The sequence below is a fragment of the Arachis ipaensis genome, chromosome B05 (assembly GCF_000816755.2).
Source record: "Arachis ipaensis cultivar K30076 chromosome B05, Araip1.1, whole genome shotgun sequence".
In the NCBI taxonomy this organism is placed as follows: Eukaryota; Viridiplantae; Streptophyta; class Magnoliopsida; order Fabales; family Fabaceae; genus Arachis; species Arachis ipaensis.
The window spans coordinates 39,009,500-39,018,458 of NC_029789.2; positions in this window are offsets into that span (position 1 = coordinate 39,009,500).

Below are 8,959 nucleotides of genomic sequence, written 5' to 3' on the forward strand. Positions count from 1 at the left end.
CATTACCTGGCAGCCGTTGGATCTACGGATACCACCGTACCCGCCCTAAGGGAATCTTGGCTTTAGCACTTACCTTGGAGGCTCGCGTATGGGCGCAGATCATGTCCCATTACGTCTTTCTGAGCACTCATGAGTCCTCCTTCACTGCGGACATAGCTGTTCTACTATGGTGCAAACTTACAGACCAACCTCTGAATCTCGCAAGACATATCCGGAATGCTATGGAACACGTACAAATTGCGGGCAACTTACCTTTCTCTGCCTTGGTCTCAGATCTTGTCTTAGCAGCCGGAGTCTCCTACAGAGCTGGGGACACTAAAGCCATGCTTTCACGGGATGATCAGTATGTCCCTAACGGGAAATACCTCAGACTCTCAGTAGCCACTACAAGCCTTCCTACTGCTCCAGTTGAAGATAATCCTTCTTCAACACCACAAGCATCTACAACTGAGAAATTTCTCCAGCAGATAATCGAACGGTTGGATCGGCAAGAACAGAAAGTAAAGATGAGAGAGCGCCGTAACGAGCGCCGATTCAAACACCTCAAGGAGCTACTCAAGGGACGCTTCAGAGACTTAGACACCCCGGACTCCACTTCCTTTACTAGCATAGGGAGCCATGACGGTCCCGATGATAGAGATACTGCTACCAGCCCACCCCTGTTCCTGACAGATGGCATCGAGGATGGTGCAAAGCCTTAAGTGTGGGGAGGTCGGTCAGTACCTGACTTCCAGAGGTAATTTCTCTTCTCTAGCACCAATAATTAGGATATTTTAGTTAGATTTTCTTTCCTTTATAGAATAGAATATATTGCATAGGTTAGGATAGTTGCATGCATGTTCTACTTGATTGAAAAGACAATAAGTTTCTTTTAAAAAAATCTATCTTTGGAACAAAATTTCACTAATTTTTCAAAAATTCTTATGATAAATTTGCTTGAATTGTATTTGGAACATGATATTCGAGTTAAAGAACACACAACCTGTGAAAGATTTGAGCCTTTATGAATGGTTACATTATTTAACCATAATTATTTCATTCTTGTGTGTTTACTTCTCTATGATTGTAATCTATATTTTGTTTTATCTTATATGTCCAATAGTTATTATATTTGCATGCTTGCACATGATTGAGGCCATTATTTTGTGTCATAAAAATTTAAGGGGAATTTGGATACCTACTCATGTGAAACTACAAGAATTAAAAATCTATGTGCATTGATAAGCTTTATTTATTTTAATTAATTAAAAAAAAATCAATCAATAAATAAGGGGACAAAATTACCCCAATGTTAAATTCAGAATTCAAAAATCAGTGCACATATGATAGAACCAAAAATATAAGTTGATACACGAGTATGGATTGAAAAAGGGAATTCTGGGTAGCTAGGTATGAACTTTAAAGATTACATTAAGTGTATACAAGTTATGTTAGAGCTTGGGTTAATTAAAGATTCAATTTATTAGCTCACCTGACCAAATATACACCTCTACCTATACCTTAGCCCCATTACAACCTTGAAAAGACCTCGTGATGTTTGCATTGGTATACTAACTATTGTTGATTGGTTAGGAGAAGAACAAAAGTTAGAAAGCATGATTAGAGAAGGATAGAGTGACCACCCTATACACTAGAGATTAGAGCGTACATACATTATCAGTGAGGGTTCAATACTTGAATTTTCATGTTCCCTGCTTTCATGAGCTATCTTCTTGCACTTTTATCCATTTTATTGTATAATGGTAGAATTCGTGGAATTTGATTTGTAATTATTTTGAAGAGCTTATTTACTTTTGATCAAGTAGGCAAGAACCATATAGTTGCATTTATTTATATATATATATATAGGTTTGCATTGCATTTAATGAGTTTCTACATGTTCATACTTATTTCCTTATCTCCTTCAATTAAGCATGAGGACATGCTAATGTTTAAGTGTGGGGAGGTTGATAAACCACTATTTTATGATTTATATTGTGTTTAATTGTGTGGTTTTATCATGATCCTTACCCACTTATTCATTAAATTAGCATGCATTTAGATTTCCTTCCTGAATTTATTACATGTTTGAAAATTACTTCCTAGAGACTTTAATTATTTACTTTTAATTCTCCTTTATTCCATTCGATGCCATGATCTGTGTGTTAGTTGTTTCAGACTTTACAGGGCATAAATGAGTTTGAGATTGGAAAGGAAGCTAGCAAAAATGGAAGGAACACAAGAATTTGAGGAGATAACCAGCGAGAAGTGACGCGGTCGCATGGCTCACGCGACTGCGTGAAAGAGAGCAGATCGCAGTGACGCGGCCGCATGGCTCACGCGGCTGCGCGGATTGGAAAAGCTCTGGCGACGCGGTAGCGTGGACGACGCGAACGCGTGGCGAGGAAAAGCGCGAATGATGCGTCCGCATGGATGACGCGATCGCGTGACATGTGCGATCTGCATAATCTGCAGAATTCGTTGGGGGCAATTTTGGACCCTATTTCGGCTCAGTTTTCGGTCCGGAACAGCAGACTAGAGTAAGAGAACATGCAGAAACAAATAACACATTCATTCGGAGACAGTTTTAGATCTAGTTTTACTCTCTTAGGTTTTTCTCTCTAGGTTTTAGAATTTTAATTTTCAATTGGTCTTAGCATTGGAACATTGAGAAGAGTTATTCCCTCATCAAGACCCCGTCATTCTAGTTCATTTTCTCAACTTTGTTTTATTCTTCCATGTTCCTTGTTTTGTTCAATTTTGTTATTTGAATACTTTTATGATTATTTAATGCAAGGATTATTTCTTTTTAATTTAATTTCAATTTCAATAATCATGTCTTCTTTTAATTCCCTTTCATATGCTATGGATTCTTTATTTACAATGCGTGAGTAGTTTCCTTACTTGATGGGGAGTTGATTAAAAGGAACTCTTGAGTTGGAAGGATTGAAGAAAAATTTGTAATTGGGTTAAATGTTGGATCGCTATTCTGTCACCAACGCCAATCCCTTTGAACTAAGTGGGTTGCAACTTGTGAACAGATCTGGCATCCCAGCTTGTTTGACTTTCCCTTACTTAGTAAAGGATAACCAAACAGAATAACCATTAATTATAAATTAATCTTACAATCACTCCATCAATAGTAGAAATTCCAACCAATCAACTCTCAGTCAAGGCTTTTATTCATATTAATTAAATTTCCTCAATTTAAATTCCAATTTACCTAACTCAACTTCTTTGAACATCTGATTAATAAGATAGCACACTTTTCTGCAACTCGTTGGGAGACGACCTGGGACTTAAAACTCCCAGTAATTTTTAATTTAATTCTCTGTGACATATTTCTAAATTGATAGGAAGATTTTCGGTGAGTTAAGAACTATACTTGCAACGTAACCATTTTAATAATTTTTAATTCACCAGCTTCTGCGTCTCATCAACCCTCCTTTTGTGTCTGTCTCTACGCCCAGCACTCGCGAGTTTGAAGTTCGTCACAGCCATCCCTTCCCAGATCCTACTCAGAATACCACAGACAAGGTTTAGACTTTCCGAATCTCAGGAATGGCCATCCATGAATTCTAACTTATACCACGAAGACACTAATAACTTGGACTTGGTCCCCTGTATTAGATATCCAAGAGATATCCATTCAATCTAAGGTAGAACAAAAGTGGTTGTCAGGCACGCGTTCATAAGTTGCGTATGAATATCTTAGAAGCGGAATAAGTTGAATTGAATAGAAAAACAGTAGTACTTTGCATTAATCTTTGAGGAACAGCAGAGCTCCACACCTTAATCTATGGTGTGTAGAAACTCTACCATTGAAAAATACATAAGTGAAAGGTTCAGGCATGGCCGAATGGCCAGCCCCCATGATCTAAGAACTAAACGTCCCAACATGTCTAATACAATAGTAAAAAGTCCTATTTATACTAAACTAGTTACTAGGGTTTACAAAAGTAAGTAATTGATGCATAAATCCACTTCCAGGGACCACTTGGTGTGTGCTTGGGCTGAGCTTGAAGTTTACACGTGCAGAGGCTTCTTTTGGAGATGAACGCCAAGTTGTAACGTGTTTTTGGCGTTCAACTCTGGTTCGTGACGTGTTTCTGGAGTTTAACTCCAGACTGCAGCGTAGAACTGGCGTTCAACGCCCTTTTACATCATCTAAACTCGGGCAAAGTATGGACTATTATATATTGCTGGAAAGCCCTGGATGTCTACTTTCCAACGCTGTTGAGAGCGCACCATTTGGAGTTCTGTAGCTCCAGAAAATCCACTTTGAGTGCAGGGAGGTCAGAATCCAACAGTATCAGCAGTCCTTCTTCAACCTCTGAATCTAATTTTTGCTCAAGTCCCTCAATTTCAGCCAGAAAATACCTGAAATCACAGAAAAATACACAAACTCATAGTAAAGTCCAGTCAGAATGATTGGCATCTATAGGAACTCAGAGTTCAAATAGTGTTATTGATTCTCCTAGTTCAGTATGTGATTCTTGAACACAGCTACTTTATGAGTCTTGGCCGTGGCCCTAAGCACTTTGTTTTCCAGTATTACCACCGGATACATAAATGCCACAGACACATAACTGGGTGAACCTTTTCAGATTGTGACTCAGCTTTGCTAAAGTCCCCAATTAGAGGTGTCCAGGGTTCTTAAGCTCACTCTTCTTTTGCTTTGGACCTTTACTTTAACCGCTCAGTCTCAAGTTTTCACTTGACACCTTCACGCCACAAGCACATGGTTAGGGACAGCTTGGTTTAGCCGCTTAGGCCAAGATTTTATTCCTTTAGGCCCTCATATCCACTGATGCTCAAAGCCTTGGATCCTTTTTATTACCCTTGCCTTTTGGTTTTAAGGGTTATTGGCTTTTTGCTCTTGCCTTTTGGTTTTAAGAGCTTTTGGCTTTTTCTGCTTGCTTTTTCTTTTTCTATTTTTTTTTCGCCATTTTTTTTCTGCAAGCTTTTGTATTCACTGCTTTTTCTTGCTTCAAGAATCATTTTGATGATTTTTCAGATTATCAAATAACATGTCTCCTTGTCATCATTCTTTCAAGAGCCAACATATTTAACATTCTAAAACACCAACTTCAAAAAGACATATGCACTGTTCAAGCATTCATTCAGAAAACAAAAAGTATTGTCACCACATCAATATAATTAAACTAAGTTCAAGGATAAATTCGAAACTCATGTACTTCTTGTTCTTTTGAATTAAAAACATTTTTTATTTAAGAGAGGTGATGGATTCATATTCACTACTTTAAGGCATAGACACTTGAATACTAATGATCATGTAATAATACACAAATATAGATAAACATTTAATATAAAAACGAAAAACAGAAAATTTAAGAACAAGGAATGAGTCCACCTTTGTGATGGTGGCGTTTTCTCCTTGAGGAACCAATAATGTCCTTGAGCTCTTCTATGTCTCTTCTTTGTCTTTGTTGCTCCTCCCTCATTGCTTTTTGATCTTCTCTAATTTCATGGTGGATGATGGAATGCTCTTGATGTTCTACCCTTAATTGTCCCATGTTGTGTGGAGGAAAATGTATCCCCTGAGGTATCTCAGGGATCTCTTGATTTGCAGTCAAATGTTCTACCACTGAGCTATAGACCCTTGAGATGAATCTCTCCATCTCCTATGACTCGGAGGTGGAAGCTTTTGTCTTCCCTTTCCTCTTTCTAGAGGTTTTTCTGGCCTTAGGTGCCATCAATGGTTATGGAAAAACAAAAAAAAGCTATGCTTTTACCACACCAAACTTAGAATGTTGCTCGCCCTCGAGCAAAAGAAGAAAAAATAGTAGAAGAAGAAGAAGATATGGAGGAGATGGAGGGATGTGTGTATTCGGCTATATGGGTGGGCTTGGGTGGGAAAGAGATTTTGAATTTTGAAGGTAGGTGGGGTGTATGGATGTGAGTGGTGAATGGAAAACAGAAGGGATGACTGTGAATGGAGAGAGAGAGGGTGATATAGGATTATGAGGAGGGAAGGTGAGTAGAGGTATGTGGGGATCCTGTGAGGTCCATAGATCCTGAGGTGTCAAGGATTTACATCCCTGCACTAATTAGGCATGTAAAATGCCTTTGCATGCATTTCTGGTGTTTAGATGCCGAAGTGATGCTTGTTCTGGGCGTTCAACGCCCAGATGCAGCATATTTCTGGCGTTGAACGCCAGTTCTATGCATGTTTCTGGCGTTCAGCGCCAGCTTTCCTCAGTGTGCATTCCTGGCGTCTGAACGCCAGGATGCTGCTTGTTTCTGGCATTCAACGCCAGATCCATGCTCTGTTCTGGCGTTGAACGCCAGCCAGATGCTCCTTACTGGCGTTTAAATGCCAGTAAGCCTTTCCTCCAAGGTTTGATTTTTCTTCTGTTGTTTTTTATTCTGTTTTTATTGTTCTTTCATGTTTTATTAGGTTCATGATCATGTGGAGTCACAAGATAAATAGAAAAATCAAAAACAGAATCAAAAACAGCAGAAGAAAAATTACACCCTGGAGGAAGGGCTTACTGGCGTTTAAACGCCAGTAAGGAGCATCCTGGCGTTCAGACGCCAGGAATGCACACTGAGGAAAGCTGGCGTTGAACGCCAGTTCTATGCTTATTTCTGGCGTTCAGCGCCAGCTTTCCTCAGTGTGCATTCCTGGCGTCTGAATGCCAGGATGCTGCTTGTTTCTGACGTTCAACGCCAGATCCATGCTCTGTTCTGGCGTTGAACGCCAGGCAGATGCTCTTTACTGGCGTTTAAACGCCAGTAAGCCCTTCCTCCAGGGTGTGTTTTTTCTTCTGCTGTTTTTGATTCTGTTTTTGATTTTTCTATTTATTTTGTGACTCCACATGATCATGAACCTAATAAAACATGAAAAAACAATAAAAATAGAAATAAAATTAGATAAATAAAAATTGGGTTGCCTCCCAACAAGCGCTTCTTTAATGTCAATAGCTTGACAGTGGGCTCTCATGGAGCCACACAGGTGATCAGGTCAATTTTATAGACTCCTAACACCAAACTGAGTTTGGATATGGGAGTTCAACACCAAACTTAGAGTTTGGCTGAGGCCTCCCAACACCAAACTTAGAGTTTGACTGTGGGGGCTTTATTTGACTCTGTACTGGGAGAAGCTTACTATGCCTCTTTTCCATGTTTACAGAAGGATGACCTTGAGTTTTAAACACAAGGGAGTCTGGTGCACGAATTGTGAATCACACTTTTCACAACTCGTACCACTGACCAGCAAGTGCACTGGGTCGTCCAAGTAATACCTCACGTGAGTAAGGGTCGAATCCCACGGAGATTGTTGGTTTGAAGCAATCTATGGTTATCTTGTAAATCTTAGTCAGGAAGTCAATTATGTTTATCAGTTGAATTGCAAATAAACAAGAGAGCATGGATTAAAGGTTACTTGTTATGCAGTAATGAAGAATATGTTGGAGTTTTGGAGATGCTTTGTCTTCTGAATCTCTGCTTCCTCTGTCTTCTTGTTCACGCATGCACGTCCTCCTATGGCAAGCTGTGTGTTGGTGGATCACCGTTGTCAATGGCTACCTTCCATCCTTCCAGTGAAAACTACGCTCACGCGCTCTGTCACAGCACGGCTAATCACCGGTTGGTTCTCGATCCGGTTGGAATAGAATCCCTTGATTTCTTTGCGTTTGTCACTAACGCCCAGCCTTCAGGAGTTTGAAGCTCGTCACAGTCATTCAATCCTTGAATCCTACTCGGAATACCACAGACAAGGTTTAGACTTTTCGGATTCTCGTGAATGCCGCCATCAATTCTAGCTTATACCACGAAGATTCTGATTAAGAGATCTAAGAGATACTCATTCAATCTGATATAGAACGGAGGTGGTTGTCAGGCACACGTTCATGGGTTGAGAATGGTGATGAGTGTCACGGATCATCACCTTCATCACAGTTAAGCGCGAATGAACATCTTAGATAGGAACAAGCGTGTTTGAATAGAAAACAGAAATACTTGCATTAATTCATCGAGACACAGCAGAGCTCCTCACCCCCAACAATGGAGTTTAGAGACTCATGCCGTCAAAGAGTACAAAGTTCAGATCTAAAATGTCATGAGGTGCAAAATAAGTCTCTAAAAGTTGTTTAAATACTAAACTAGTAGCCTAGGTTTACAACAAATGAGTAAACTATGATGGATGATGCAGAGAGCCACTTCTGGGGCCCACTTGGTGTGTGCTGGGGCTGAGAATTAAGCAATCCACGTGCAGAGGCCATTTGTGGAGTTGAACGCCAGTTTTTGTGCCAGTTTGGGCGTTCAACTCCAGCTTTTGATCCTTTTTTGGCGCTGGACGCCAGAATTGGGCACAGAACTGGCGTTGAACGCCAGTTTACATCATCTATCCTTGTGCAAAGTATGGACTATTATATATTTCTGGAAAGCCCTGGATGTCTACTTTCCAACGCAATTGGAAGCATGCCATGTCGAGTTCTGTAGCTCCAGAAAATCCACTTTGAGTGCAGGGAGATCAGAATCCAACAGCATTAGCAGTCCTTTTTCAGCCTGAATCAGATTTTTGCTCAGCTCCTTTAATTTCAGCCAGAAAAATACCTGAAATTACAGAAAAACACACAACTCATAGTAAAGTCTAGAAATATGAATTTTTCCTAAAAACTAATGAAAATAGACTAAAAACTAACTAAAACATACTCAAAACTATATGAAATTAACCCCAAAAAGCGTATAAAATATCCGCTCATCACAACACCAAACTTAAACTGTTGCTTGTCCTCAAGCAACTAGACAAATAAAATAGAAGACTAATAGGTTGAGAAGCAATAATATTTCAGAGTTTTTGATTGAAGCTCAGATTCTATTAAGCCAAGCTTCCTGATAGTGGATGCAGGTATTAGGTTGATGCTTGCCCCATGATCGCATAAAGCTGTCTTGGTGCAATTACCTTCTAATATGCATGGTATCAAAAAACTCCCAGGGTCTTTAAGCTTTTCAG